The sequence below is a fragment of the Ranitomeya imitator genome, chromosome 9 (assembly GCF_032444005.1).
Source record: "Ranitomeya imitator isolate aRanImi1 chromosome 9, aRanImi1.pri, whole genome shotgun sequence".
Taxonomy (NCBI): Eukaryota; Metazoa; Chordata; class Amphibia; order Anura; family Dendrobatidae; genus Ranitomeya; species Ranitomeya imitator.
This window is the reverse complement of record NC_091290.1, coordinates 13,609,666-13,626,739: the sequence shown is the minus strand read 5'-3', so window position 1 is coordinate 13,626,739 and position 17,074 is coordinate 13,609,666.

The window sequence follows — 17,074 nt, the reverse complement described above, 5'->3', positions numbered from 1 at the left end:
CCTCCGCTTGAGTAATTGATGAAAGTCTCGGCTCCCCGACCCCTTGATCAAAAATTCTGACATGTTTCAAAAGTTATACAAAAGAGTTTGTACCCTTTAACAGAAAGATTAGCTCTATGGGAGTGAACAATGCTGACATTGGTAGCTGTCCAGAAAGAGGACATGGCTGTCAGTGGTAGCTGTCCGGAAAGAGGACATGGCTGTCACTGGTAGCTGTCCAGAAAGAGGACATGGCTGTCACTGGTAGCTGTCCGGAAAGAGGACATGGCTGTCACTGGTAGCTGTCTGGAAAGAGGACATGGCTGTCACTGGTAGCTGTCCAGAAAGAGGACATGGCTGTCACTGGTAGCTGTCCAGAAAGAGGACATGGCTGTCACTGGTAGCTATCCAGAAAGAGGACATGGCTGACACTGGTAGCTATCCAGAAAGAGGACATGGCTGTCACTGGTAGCTATCCAGAAAGAGGACATGGCTGTCACTGGTAGCTATCCAGAAAGAGGACATGGCTGTCACTGGTAGCTATCCAGAAAGAGGACATGGCTGTCACTGGTAGCTATCCAGAAAGAGGACATGGCTGTCTCTGGTAGCTGTTCAGAAAGAGGACATGGCTGTCACTGGTAGCTGTCCAGAAAGAGGACATGGCTGTCACTGGTAGCTGTCCAGAAAGAGGACATGGCTGTCACTGGTAGCTGTCCAGAAAGAGGACATGGCTGTCACTGGTAGCTATCCAGAAAGAGGACATGGCTGTCACTGGTAGCTATCCAGAAAGAGGACATGGCTGTCTCTGGTAGCTGTTCAGAAAGAGGACATGGCTGTCACTGGTAGCTGTCCAGAAAGAGGACATGGCTGTCACTGGTAGCTGTCCAGAAAGAGGACATGGCTGTCACTGGTAGCTATCCAGAAAGAGGACATGGCTGTCTCTGGTAGCTGTTCAGAAAGAGGACATGGCTGTCACTGGTAGCTGTCCAGAAAGAGGACATGGCTGTCACTGGTAGCTATCCAGAAAGAGGACATGGCTGTCTCTGGTAGCTATCCAGAAAGAGGACATGGCTGTCACTGGTAGCTGTCCAGAAAGAGGACATGGCTGTCACTGGTAGCTATCCAGAAAGAGGACATGGCTGTCACTGGTAGCTATCCAGAAAGAGGACATGGCTGTCACTGGTAGCTATCCAGAAAGAGGACATGGCTGTCACTGGTAGCTATCCAGAAAGAGGACATGGCTGTCTCTGGTAGCTGTTCAGAAAGAGGACATGGCTGTCACTGGTAGCTATCCAGAAAGAGGACATGGCTGTCACTGGTAGCTGTCCAGAAAGAGGACATGGCTGTCACTGGTAGCTATCCAGAAAGAGGACATGGCTGTCACTGGTAGCTGTCCAGAAAGAGGACATGGCTGTCACTGGTAGCTGTTCAGAAAGAGGACATGGCTGTCACTGGTAGATATCCAGAAAGAGGACATGGCTGTCACTGGTAGCTATCCAGAAAGAGGACATGGCTGTCACTGGTAGCTATCCAGAAAGAGGACATGGCTGTCTCTGGTAGCTGTTGAGAAAGAGGACATGGCTGTCACTGGTAGCTATCCAGAAAGAGGACATGGCTGTCACTGGTAGCTGTCCAGAAAGAGGACATGGCTGTCACTGGTAGCTGTTCAGAAAGAGGACATGGCTGTCACTGGTAGCTATCCAGAAAGAGGACATGGCTGTCACTGGTAGCTATCCAGAAAGAGGACATGGCTGTCACTGGTAGCTGTCCAGAAAGAGGACATGGCTGTCACTGGTAGCTGTTCAGAAAGAGGACATGGCTGTCACTGGTAGATATCCAGAAAGAGGACATGGCTGTCACTGGTAGCTGTCCGGAAAGAGGACATGGCTGTCACTGGTAGCTGTCCAGAAAGAGGACATGGCTGTCACTGGTAGCTATCCAGAAAGAGGACATGGCTGTCACTGGTAGCTATCCAGAAAGAGGACATGGCTGTCACTGGTAGCTGTTCAGAAAGAGGACATGGCTGTCACTGGTAGCTGTCCAGAAAGAGGACATGGCTGTCACTGGTAGCTATCCAGAAAGAGGACATGGCTGTCACTGGTAGATATCCAGAAAGAGGACATGGCTGTCACTGGTAGCTGTCCAGAAAGAGGACATGGCTGTCTCTGGTAGATGTAGCTACATCCCTACCTTTGGCCATGAAACCCTCAACACCAATCACCATAACAATCCCCATTCACTATCTGGCAAAGGAGGCGATGAAGGGGACCAGCCCAAGAGCAACAGATCAGAGATTGTCCATAACAAGGGAACCATTTTTTCTCTTATTTTGTGCCCCGATTTCTATCCTCTGTAGATTACTTGAGGCAACATCTCAGCGTAGACAGCGGACTCCTCGGATCACACGAGGTTTCAGATCTTAGTTAGTTTGTGGCGCAATATCTGGAAAAGAATTCAAGTAACTTGCAGCGTTATGGTAACAAGAAACACACAGGACGAAATCACAGCGACCGGCGAGTGGAAAAAACATCTCAAGTTAAACAAAGGGGCTGAGAAAGACGACTTAATAGAGAAGATAAAGTCCTGTGTCCCAGAGCTTTGCCAGGACATGTTGAAATTCATCCTGTAGAGTTGTAGCAACAAAGAGAATGTGTCTGACAAGATGATAAATACAATTCATCTCCCATCTGAGCAAAAGGAAAACACAAGGACAGATAAAAGAGGATTGTAAATACTTGTGAAGCTGCACTATGTCCTTCCAGAGCTGTAAAGCCGTCCTGAAGAAGTGATTCTCTGCTGAGGGCAGTAGTGTGTGTGTGACCATGTCCAACATGACAAATTGTGATAGTGGTGGCGATGTACACCCAAACTCATAGGCAACTAGTCTGCTGGGGATTAGCTATAATTCGGACCCCTAAAATAACTACTATAATACTGCCCCTATGTACAAGAATATAACTACTATAATACTGCCCCTATGTACAAGACTATAACTACTATAATACTGCTCCTATGTACAAGAATATAACTACTATAATACTGCCCCTATGTACAAGAATATAACTACTATAATACTGCCCCTATGTACAAGAATATAACTACTATAATACTGCTCCTATGTACAAGAATATAACTACTATAATTCTGCCCCCTATGTACAAGAATATAACTACTATAATACTGCTCCTATGTACAAGAATATAACTACTATAATACTGCCCCTATATACAAGAATATACTATAATACTGCTCCTATGTACAAGAATATAACTACTATAATACTGCCCCTATGTACAAGAATATAACTACTATAATACTGCCCCCTATGTACAAGAATATAACTGCTATAATACTGCCCCCTATGTACAAGAATATAACTACTATAATACTGCTCCTATATACAAGAATATAATTACTATAATACTGCTCCTATGTACAAGAATATAACTACTATAATACTGCTCCTATGTACATGAATATAACTACTATAATACTGCTCCCTATGTACAAGAATATAACTACTATAATACTGCTCCTATGTACAAGAATATAACTACTATAATACTGCTCCTATGTACATGAATATAACTACTATAATACTGCTCCCTATGTACAAGAATATAACTACTATAATACTGCTCCTATGTACAAGAATATAACTACTATAATACTGCTCCTATGTACATGAATATAACTACTATAATACTGCTCCCTATGTACAAGAATATAACTACTATAATACTGCTCCTATGTACAAGAATATAACTACTATAATACTGCTCCTATGTACATGAATATAACTACTATAATACTGCTCCTATGTACAAGAATATAACTACTATAATTCTGCCCCCTATGTACAAGAATATAACTACTATAATACTGCTCCTATGTACAAGAATATAACTACTATAATACTGCCTCTATGTACAAGAATATAACTACTATAATACTGCCCCTATGTACAAGAATATAACTACTATAATACTGCTCCTATGTACAAGAATATAACTACTATAATACTGCTCCTATGTACAAGAATATAACTACTATAATACTGCCCCTATGTACAAGAATATAACTACTATAATACTGCTCCTATGTACAAGAATATAACTACTATAATACTGCTCCTATGTACAAGAATATAACTACTATAATACTGCTCCTATGTACAAGAATATAACTGCTATAATACTGCTCCTATGTACAAGAATATAACTACTATAATACTGCCCCTATATACAAGAATATAACTACTATAATACTGCTCCTATATACAAGAATATAACTACTATAATAATGCCCCTATGTACAAGAATATAACTACTATAATACTGCCCCCTATGTACAAGAATATAACTACTATAATACTGCTCCTATGTACAAGAATATAACTACTATAATACTGCCCCTATGTACAAGAATATTACTACTATAATACTGCCCCTATGTAAAAGAATATAACTACTATAATACTGCTCCTATGTACAAGAATATAACTAATATAATACTGCCCCCTATGTACAAACTATAACTACTATAATACTGCCCCCTATTTACAAGACTATAACTACTATAATACTGCCCCTATGTACAAGAATATAACTACTATAATACTGCCCCATGTACAAAATATAACTACTATAATACTGCCACCTATGTACAAGAATATAACTACTATAATACTGCCCCTATGTACAAGAATATAACTACTATAATACTGCCCCTATGTACAAGAATATAACTACTATAATACTGCTCCTATATACAAGAATATAACTACTATAATACTGCCCCTATGTACAAGAATATAACTACTATAATACTGCTCCTATGTACAAGAATATAACTACTATAATACTGCTCCCTATGTACAAGAATATAACTACTATAATACTGCCCCTATATACAAGAATATAACTACTATAATACTGCTCCTATGTACAAGAATATAACTACTATAATACTGCTCCCTATGTACAAGAATATAACTACTATAATACTGCCCCTATATACAAGAATATAACTACTATAATAATGCCCCTATGTACAAGAATATAACTACTATAATACTGCCCCCTATGTACAAGAATATAACTACTATAATACTGCTCCTATGTGCAAGAATATAACTACTATAATACTGCTCCTATGTACAAGAATATAACTACTATAATACTGCCCCCTATGTACAAGAATATAACTACTATAATACTGCCCCTATGTACAAGAATATAACTACTATAATACTGCCCCTATGTACAAGAATATAATTACTTTAATACTGCTCCTGTGTACAAGAATATAACTACTATAATACTGCTATTATCTACAAGAATATAACTACTATAATACTGTTCCGATGTACAGTCATGGCCAAAAGTATTGACACGCCTGCAATTCTGTCAGATAATAATCAGTTTCTTCCTGAAAATGATTGCAAACACAAATTATCTGGTATTATTATCTTCATTTAATTTGTCTTAAATGAAAAAACACAAAAAGAATTGTCCTAAAGCCGAATTGGATATAATTCCACACCAAACATAAAAAAGGGGGTGGACAAAAGTATTGGCACCGTTCGAACAATCATGTGATGCTTCTGTAATTTGTGTAATTAACAGCACCTGTAACTTACCTGTGGCACCTAACAGGTGTTGGCAATAACTAAATCACACTTGCAGCCAGTTGACATGGATTAAAGTTGACTCAACCTCTGTCCTGTGTCCTTGTGTGTACCACATTGAGCATGGAGAAAAGAAAGAAGACCAAAGAACTGTCTGAGGACTTGAGAAACCAAATTGTGAGGAAGCATGAGCAATCTCAAGGCTACAAGTCCATCTCCAGAGACCTGAATGCTCCTGTGTCTACCGTGCGCAGTGTCATCAAGAAGTGTAAAGCCCATGGCGCTGTGGCTAACCTCCCTAGATGTGGACGGAAAAGAAAAATTGACAAGAGATTTCAACGCAAGATTGTGCGGATGTTGGATAAAGAACCTCGACTAACATCCAAACAAGTTCAAGCTGCCCTGCAGTCCGAGCGTACAACAGTGTCAACCCGTACTATCCGTCGGCGTCTGAATGAAAAGGGACTGTATGGTAGGAGACCCAGGAAGACCCCACTTCTTACCCCGAGACATAAAAAAAGCCAGGCTGGAGTTTGCCAAAACTTACCTGAAAAAGCCTAAAACGTTTTGGAAGAATGTTCTCTGGTCAGATGAGACAAAAGTAGAGCTTTTTGGGCAAAGGCATCAACATAGAGTTTACAGGAGAAAAAAAAGAGGCATTCAAAGAAAAGAAGACGGTCCCTACAGTCAAACATGGCGGAGGTTTCCTGATGCCTGATGTTTTGGGGTTGCTTTGCTGCCTCTGGCAATGGACTGCTTGACCGTGTGCATGGCATTATGAAGTCTGAAGACTACAAACAAATTTTGCAGCATAATGTAGGGCCCAGTGTGAGAAAGCTGGGTCTCCCAGAGAGGTCATGGGTCTTCCAGCAGGACAATGACCCAAAACACACTTCAAAAAGCACTAGAAAATGGTTTGAGAGAAAGCACTGGAGACTTCTAAGGTGGCCAGCAATGAGTCCAGACCTGAATCCCATAGAACACCTGTGGAGAGATCTAAAAATGGCCGTTTGGAGAAGGCACCCTTCAAATATCAGGGACCTGGAGCAGTTTGCCAAAGAAGAATGGTCTAAGATTCCAGCAGAGCATTGCAAGAAACTCATTGATGGTTACCGGAAGCGGTTGGTCGCAGTTATTTTGGCTAAAGGTTGTGCAACCAAGTATTAGGCCGAGGGTGCCAATACTTTTGTCTGGACCATTTTTGGAGTTTTGTGTGAAATGATCAATGTTTTGCTTTTTGCTTAATTCTCTTTTGTGTTTTTTTTCATTTAAGACAAATTAAATAAAGATAATAATAACAAAGAATTTGTGATTGCAATCATTTTCAGGAAGAAACTGAGTATTATCTGACATAATCGCAGGGGTGGCAATACTTTTGGCCATGACTGTACAAGAATATAACTTCTATAATACTGCTCCTATGTACAAGAATATATCTACTATAATACTGCTCCTATGTACAAGAATATAACTACTATAATACTGCCCATATATACCAGAATATAACTACTATAATACTGCTCCTATTTACAAGAATATAACTACTATAATACTGCTACTATGTACAGGAATATAACTACTATAATACTGCCCCTATGTACAAGAATATAACTACTATAATACTGCCCCTATGTACAAGAATATAACTACTATAATACTGCTCCTATGTACAAGAATATAACTACTATAATACTGCTCCTATGTACAAGAATATAACTACTATAATACTGCCCCTATGTACAAGAATATAACTACTATAATACTGCTCCCATGTACAAGAATATAACTACTATAATACTGCTCCTATGTACAAGAATATAACTACTATAATACTGCCCATATGTACAAGAATATAACTACTATAATACTGCCCCTATGTACAGGAATATAACTACTATAATACTGTCCCTATATACAAGAATATAACTACTATAATACTGCTCCTATGTACAAGAATATCACTACTCTAATACTGCCCCTATGTACAGGAATATAACTACTATACTACTGCCCCTATGTACAAGAATATTTCTAAAACAATCCACAGTGAGGAGATTGGAACAAAACAAAATCCTCTAAACTGCATGCTCGCAAACGCCAGAAGCCTGACAAACAAGATGGAAGAACTAGAAGCAGAAATATCTACAGGTAACTTTGACATAGTGGGAATAACCGAGACATGGTTAGATGAAAGCTATGACTGGGCAGTTAACTTACAGGGTTACAGTCTGTTTAGAAAGGATCGTAAAAATCGGAGAGGAGGAGGGGTTTGTCTCTATGTAAAGTCTTGTCTAAAGTCCACTTTAAGGGAGGATATTAGCAAAGGGAATGAGGATGTCGAGTCCATATGGGTTGAAATTCATGGAGGGAAAAATGGTAACAAAATTCTCATTGGGGTCTGTTACAAACCCCCAAATATAACAGAAAGCATGGAAAGTCTACTTCTAAAGCAGATAGATGAAGCTGCAACCCATAATGAGGTCCTGGTTATGGGGGACTTTAACTACCCGGATATTAACTGGGAAACAGAAACCTGTGAAACCCATAAAGGCAACAGGTTTCTGCTAATAACCAAGAAAAATTATCTTTCACAATTGGTGCAGAATCCAACCAGAGGAGCAGCACTTTTAGACCTAATACTATCTAATAAGAATAACAAATCTGCAGGTGGTTGGGCATCTAGGAAATAGCGACCACAATATTGTGCAGTTTCACCTGTCTTTCACTAGGGGGACTTGTCAGGGAGTCACAAAAACATTGAACTTTAGGAAGGCAAAGTTTGAACAGCTTAGAGATGCCCTTAATCTGGTAGACTGGGACAATATCCTCAGAAATGAGAATACAGATAATAAATGGGAAATGTTTAAGAACATCCTAAATAGGCAGTGTAAGCGGTTTATACCTTGTGGGAATAAAAGGACTAGAAATAGGAAAAACCCAATGTGGCTAAACAAAGAAGTAAGACAGGCAATTAACAGTAAAAAGAAAGCATTTGCACTACTAAAGCAGGATGGCACCATTGAAGCTCTAAAAAACTATAGGGAGAAAAATACTTTATCTAAAAAACTAATTAAAGCTGCCAAAAAGGAAACAGAGAAGCACATTGCTAAGGAGAGTAAAACTAATCCCAAACTGTTCTTCAACTATATCAATAGTAAAAGAATAAAAACTGAAAATGTAGGCCCCTTAAAAAATAGTGAGGAAAGAATGGTTGTAGATGACGAGGAAAAAGCTAACATATTAAACACCTTCTTCTCCACGGTATTCACGGTGGAAAATGAAATGCTAGGTGAAATCCCAAGAAACAATGAAAACCCTATATTAAGGGTCACCAATCTAACCCAAGAAGAGGTGCGAAACCGGCTAAATAAGATTAAAATAGATAAATCTCCGGGTCCGGATGGCATACACCCACGAGTACTAAGAGAACTAAGTAATGTAATAGATAAACCATTATTTCTTATTTTTAGTGACTCTATAGCGACAGGGTCTGTTCCGCAGGACTGGCGCATAGCAAATGTGGTGCCAATATTCAAAAAGGGCTCTAAAAGTGAACCTGGAAATTATAGGCCAGTAAGTCTAACCTCTATTGTTGGTAAAATATTTGAAGGGTTTCTGAGGGATGTTATTCTGGATTATCTCAATGAGAATAACTGTTTAACTCCATATCAGCATGGGTTTATGAGAAATCGCTCCTGTCAAACCAATCTAATCAGTTTTTATGAAGAGGTAAGCTATAGACTGGACCACGGTGAGTCATTGGACGTGGTATATCTCGATTTTTCCAAAGCGTTTGATACCGTGCCGCACAAGAGGTTGGTACACAAAATGAGAATGCTTGGTCTGGGGGAAAATGTGTGTAAATGGGTTAGTAACTGGCTTAGTGATAGAAAGCAGAGGGTGGTTATAAATGGTATAGTCTCTAACTGGGTCGCTGTGACCAGTGGGGTACCGCAGGGGTCAGTATTGGGACCTGTTCTCTTCAACATATTCATTAATGATCTGGTAGAAGGTTTACACAGTAAAATATCGATATTTGCAGATGATACAAAACTATGTAAAGCAGTTAATACAAGAGAAGATAGTATTCTGCTACAGATGGATCTGGATAAGTTGGAAACTTGGGCTGAAAGGTGGCAGATGAGGTTTAACAATGATAAATGTAAGGTTATACACATGGGAAGAGGGAATCAATATCACCATTACACACTGAACGGGAAACCACTGGGTAAATCTGACAGGGAGAAGGACTTGGGGATCCTAGTTAATGATAAACTTACCTGGAGCAGCCAGTGCCAGGCAGCAGCTGCCAAGGCAAACAGGATCATGGGGTGCATTAAAAGAGGTCTGGATACACATGATGAGAGCATTATACTGCCTCTGTACAAATCCCTAGTTAGACCGCACATGGAGTACTGTGTCCAGTTTTGGGCACCGGTGCTCAGGAAGGATATAATGGAACTAGAGAGAGTACAAAGGAGGGCAACAAAATTAATAAAGGGGATGGGAGAACTACAATACCCAGATAGATTAGCGAAATTAGGATTATTTAGTCTAGAAAAAAGACGACTGAGGGGCGATCTAATAACCATGTATAAGTATATAAGGGGACAATACAAATATCTCGCTGAGGATCTGTTTATACCAAGGAAGGTGACGGGCACAAGGGGGCATTCTTTGCGTCTGGAGGAGAGAAGGTTTTTCCACCAACATAGAAGAGGATTCTTTACTGTTAGGGCAGTGAGAATCTGGAATTGCTTGCCTGAGGAGGTGGTGATGGCGAACTCAGTCGAGGGGTTCAAGAGAGGCCTGGATGTCTTCCTGGAGCAGAACAATATTGTATCATACAATTATTAGGTTCTGTAGAAGGACGTAGATCTGGGGATTTATTATGATGGAATATAGGCTGAACTGGATGGACAAATGTCTTTTTTCGGCCTTACTAACTATGTTACTATGTTACTATATGTAATATAACTACTATACTACTGCCCCTATGTACAAGAATATAACTACTATAATACTCCTATGTACAGGAATATAACTACTATAATAATGTCCCTATATACAAGAATATAACTACTATAATACTGCTACTATGTACAGGAATATAACTACTATAATACTGCCCCTATGTACAAGAATATAACTACTATACTACTGCCCCTATGTACAAGAATATAACTACTATAATACTGCTCCTATGTACAAGAATATAACTACTATAATACTCCTATGTACAGGAATATAACTACTATAATACTGCCCCTATGTACAAGAATATAACTACTATAATACTGCTCCTATGTACAAGAATATAACTACTATAATACTCCTATGTACAGGAGTATAACTACTATAATACTGCTCCCTATGTACAAGAATATAACTACTATAATACTGCTCCTATGTACAGGAATATAACTACTATAATACTGCCCCTATGTACAAGAATATAACTACTATAATACTGCCCCCTATGTACAAGAATATAACTACTATAATACTGCTCCTATGTACAAGAATATAACTACTATAATACTCCTATGTACAGGAATATAACAACTATAATACTCCTATGTACAGGAATATAACTACTATAATACTCCTATGTACAGGAATATAACTACTATAATACTCCTATGTACAGGAATATAACTACTATAATACTCCTATGTACAGGAATATAACTACTATAATACTGCTCCTATGTACAAGAATATAACTACTATAATACTGCCCCTATGTACAAGAATATAACTACTATAATACTGCCCCCTATGTACAAGAATATAACTACTATAATACTGCTCCTATGTACAAGAATATAACTACTATAATACTCCTATGTACAGGAATATAACTACTATAATACTCCTATGTACAGGAATATAACTACTATAATACTCCTATGTACAGGAATATAACTACTATAATACTCCTATGTACAGGAATATAACTACTATAATACTGCTCCTATGTACAGGAATATAACTACTATAATACTGCCCCTATGTACAAGAATATAACTACTATAATACTGCCCCCTATGTACAAGAATATAACTACTATAATACTGCTCCTATGTACAAGAATATAACTACTATAATACTCCTATGTACAGGAATATAACAACTATAATACTCCTATGTACAGGAATATAACTACTATAATACTCCTATGTACAGGAATATAACTACTATAATACTCCTATGTACAGGAATATAACTACTATAATACTGCTCCTATGTACAAGAATATAACTACTATAATACTGCTCCTATGTACAAGAATATAACTACTATAATACTGCCTCGTGTGCAGATGTGCAGTATATACCGACCATCCCAGCAGTGGGGCTAATACAGTGAGCGGTGTCACGACTGTCGGGTAAACAATAGCACAGAATAACAATATATTCCTGGTAAATATTTTCTGTCCTGGTTCTTTATCTCTCTCTGAGGATTTCCTGTAAACTGTAGTTAATAATCAGCTTCGTTCATCCTTCAAAGCCGCAATTTAATTCTGAAATGGCCATAGAATGAAAATGCAAATCACCATCTCCAAGATTATCTCAGCGTTGTCTTGGAGGAGCCTGAAAGATTCTCCTCCGCGGTTTATTATCTTCTATGTGACGCACAGGTTTTATGGGAAAACTACAGTACCTGAAGGAAAAATCAATTCTGACTGTGACGCATAGATATCAGAGAGCTGATGGCATTATATATATATATATATATATATATATATATATATATATATATATATATATATATATCAGCAAATGAAGGCAGCACTCCAAATCCTTTCAAAGGTGAAAAATGTGACTTTATTGAACCCACATCTCTGTGCGACGTTTCGGCTCACACTGAGCCTTTTTCAAGCAGTGAGTGTCATTAACCATAGTGCTTTTATAGGCATAATCTACATACATTTGCATATTTCATTGATCATTAGGCATAAATACCTGTATACATACATATATCAACAATTGTGTAAAAACATCTCATATGTGCAATCCATATCTCATAAAGTGCATAGTGCCAAAGTGCTAGTAAGTTCCAACATCTTCACTATTATTTTGGTCATTTTATACATATTTCTTTTCAATAAACATAAAGGACTACTCGTTTCTTCCTAATTGAGTGTCTATGGTTATTGATGCGTACCTTCAATTCACAAGTCGTTTCTCCTATGTATCATAATTTGCACGGACACTCCAACAAATAAATAAATTGGAGTGTCCGTTAGGAAGAAACGAGTAGATCTCCCAGTCTCAAAACACTTTACAGAGTTGGGACATACCGAGAAAGATCTCAAATTCAGGATTATAGACAAGGTCCCCATACAAAGGAGAGGGGGAGATAGAGTGAGCCTTCTAAAAAAACAAGAATTAAAATGGATTTATGTACTTGACACAGGGGGGTGCGGGGGGGGCGGTCCGCCCCGGGCGGCACAATGCTGGGGGCGGCCGGCGCTGCAGGAGAAGAAGATTAAAAAAAAAAAAAAAGACGCCCCTTTAAATCTTCGGGCGGCGCCGTCCGCCGCCACGACCAGGGCCAGCTCCCCCCACCCCCGGGTCCCGCCCCCGCCCCCGCCCCCCGCTCTAATACTCACCTCTCCTGGTTCCTGCAGCTTCAGCCTCCTCTGACTCTGCGACGTCTCAGAGCAGAGGGCGCGATGACGTCACTACTGTGCGCGCCGCTCTGCCTCTCTGTCCTGAGCGTCGCAGAGCCGGAGAGACGCTGACTGCACCGGACCTGCGCTAGGAACGGGAGAGGTGAGGATTTTACTTTTTTTTTTTTTTTTCTTTATGTCTGACTGTCTGGGGCTGGGGCAATGCTGGACACACTGGGGCAATACTGGAGACCATGGGGCAGATTGCTGGACACACTGGGGCAGTACTGGAGACCATGGGGCAGATTGCTGGACACACTGGGGCAGTACTGGAGACCATGGGGCAGAATGCTGGACACACTGGGGCAATACAGGAGACCATGGGGCAGATTGCTGGACACACTGGGGCAATACAGGAGACTATGGGGCAGATTGCTGGACACACTGGGGCAATACAGGAGACCATGGGGCAGATTGCTGGACACACTGGGGCAATACAGGAGACCATGGGGCAGATTGCTGGACACACTGGGGCAATACAGGAGACTATGGGGCAGATTGCTGGTCACACTGGGGCAATACTGGAGACCATGGGGCAGAATGCTGGACACACTGGGGCAATACTGGAGACCATGGGGCAGAATGCTGGACACACTGGGGCAATACTGGAGACCATGGGGCAGAATGCTGGACACACTGGGCAATACTGGAGACCATGGGGCAGATTGCTGGACATACTGGGGCAATACTGGAGACCATGGGGCAGATTGCTGGACACACCGGGGCAATACTGGAGACCATGGGGCAGAATGCTGGACACACTGGGGCAATACAGGAGACCATGGGGCAGATTGCTGGACACACTGGGGCAATACTGGAGACCCTGGGGCAGATTGCTGGACACACTGGGGCAATACTGGAGACCCTGGGGCAGATTTCTGGACACATTGAGGCAATGCTGGAGACCCTGGGGCAGACTTCTGGACACACTGGGGCAATGCTGGACACTGGGGCAGATTGCTGGACACACTGGGGGTAATATACTGGACACACTGGGGCAATGCTGGACACTGGGGGTAATATGCTGGACACACTGGGGCAGACTGCTGGACACACTGGGGAAAGGCTGGACACTGGGGCAGATTGCTGGACACACTGAGGGCAGATTGCTGGACACACTGGGGGTAATATGCTGGACATACTGGGGCAGATTGCTGGACACACTGGGGGTAATATGCTGGACACACTGGGGCAGATTGCTGGACAACATGGGGGTAATATGCTGGACACACTGGGGCAGATTGCTGGACAACATGGGGGTAATATGCTGGACACACTGGGGGCAGGACTTGAGGCATGGGCAGAATGTAGATACGGGGCATGATTGGAGACACGGGGCAGGATTGGATCATGGGGCAGGACGGATACGATGGAGGCTGGTGGGGCAGGATGGGGAGATCATATGGGGTAGAATGGATACTCATGAGGGCAGGATACGACAACATATGGCTGGAGCCAGGAATGAGATAAACGGGGCCAGGGTGGGGAATATTATTACCATAGGGGATAATTAAGGGATATTATTACTGCAGTGATGTATTTATTTTATTTTTTGAGTATACTGTTTTAAATGGGGGGGCCGTCCTGTTACTGTGCAGAGTGACACTATATCACCTTTTTTTCTTCATGTGGTGTAATGTAGAAGTTGTGAAAAATTAAGTAATGTGTTCTGCAAGCGGAGCTCGAGATAACTGTGTTATTTCCTGCAGAAACGAGTCCTGGCTGGAAGGAATGATGGCGGTCTGTGCTGGATGAAAGATGAAGGACTTCACCTAGAGACGTCACTGGTGAGTCAGTGTTACCTATACACTGACACTATACACTGTATACTATATAGAGGTCCTGTGTACAATGTCACCAGTGATCTCTGTATTACCTCTACACAGACACTGCATACTAAGTACAGATCTCCTGTGAATACTGGCACTTATGGTGATAGTATTGTGGTTTTTTTTTATTACTGATCAGTATTGTAGTATTCAGTCACTATGTGGTGGTAATATGTGGTCTGGAAATGGTGCGGTGGTATTTGTCCCTTGTATGTAGTATTATTCGGTCACTATGTGGCCTGGTCATGGTGTGGTGGTATTAAGTCACAGGTGTGGCATGTGGGGGTGACACCATTAGGCTCAGTTTAAGTTCTACAAAACAGGAAAACCATTTTTGGTAACCTTTGTGTGTATTGAGCTGGGGGAAGGGGGGGGCGCCAAACTCGGGATCAGCCCCGGGCGGCAAAAGCTCTAGCTACGCCTCTGACTTGACACCCTAAAGCCAAAGGGGTTGAATGTAGAATTTAAAATCCACCCTAATATGTACTAGCCCTATAAGTGTACCCCTAAGAATCGGATGTATGGGGACCTCTAGTGTTGGAGTATTGTATACAAATGAATTATATGAGTTTGATATGGAGCTCCAATTTTAACACTATTTTATATTATTTTAGTGACATCTTCACGTCCAGCAACTTGCAAGTAGTCCTTGGCCTGCCAACAGGTGGAACATAACCACATGGAGGATGAAAGAATAATAAACAAAAATATAATTTTTTATTTTTATTAATTAGTCGAAACAATTTTTTGTCTCATCTTTGTCCATAATTGGTCATGGTTGTCGGCCGATCGCATTGTCTCAGTAGTATAAATAAAGCATGCATAATATAAGACTGTGGTACACGGAAGTTTATTTTGGGAATGGGATGGTTGGCAATAAAAATCACTTATATGGATCCCCCTAGGATGACAATATGGCCTCCAAGGGCTGTGTGTCAACTAGGAGGGACATTGACAAACGGAGGGGCATGAAGAAGGTGTTATCCGTTATGTCAGAGTGAAAAGAAATGCCGTATAACCAGAGATCATTCACCATTAAAATATAGTCTACAAATGAATCACTTATATGGACCCCCATAAGGTGACAATATGGCCTTGAAGGGCTATGTGTCAGATGGGAGGGACATTGACAAATGGAGATAACCTGAATAGGGTGTCATCCATTATGCCAGAGTGTAAAACTATATTGTAACAATTAGAAATTACCTATCATTAGAATATATAGTTGGGGATATACCTTATAACTGATATAGATGTACCGCAGCATAGCGATTGAAAAATTGATAGTGACTGGGTGCCTGGCATTTGGAGACGCATCTTGCCACATTCAAGATGGCGTCCCGGCACTGACGAGCGGTGAGTGCGCATGCGCCAAGAGAAACTGACCAGGGGAGGGCTGGGATTGGCCGGCAACCTATGACACAGAGGAATGACGTCATGACATGCGCAGTAGAGGACAGAGAACGCCGAGAATGGCAGATTTAGCGTCCTCCATGTGGTTCGACCTATGTATAGCGGGGTAAGGAACATAAACAAATATAAGATGTATTAGGAGAGAGATGTTTATTGAAAAGAAATATGTATAAAATGACCAAAATAATAGTGAAGATGTTGGAACTTACTAGCACTTTGGCACTATGCACTTTATGAGATATGGATTGCACATATGAGATGTTTTTACACAATTGTTGATATATGTATGTATACAGGTATTTATGCCTAATGATCAATGAAATATGCAAATGTATGTAGATTATGCCTATAAAAGCACTATGGTTAATGACACTCACTGCTTGAAAAAGGCTCAGTGTGAGCCGAAACGTCGCACAGAGATGTGGGTTCAATAAAGTCACATTTTTCACCTTTGAAAGGATTTGGAGAGCTGCCTTCATTTGCTGATTTTTGTATCTATGTGGGCAGATGAGTGGACCATTCTTCCCGGGAGGCCAGGCACCCACCG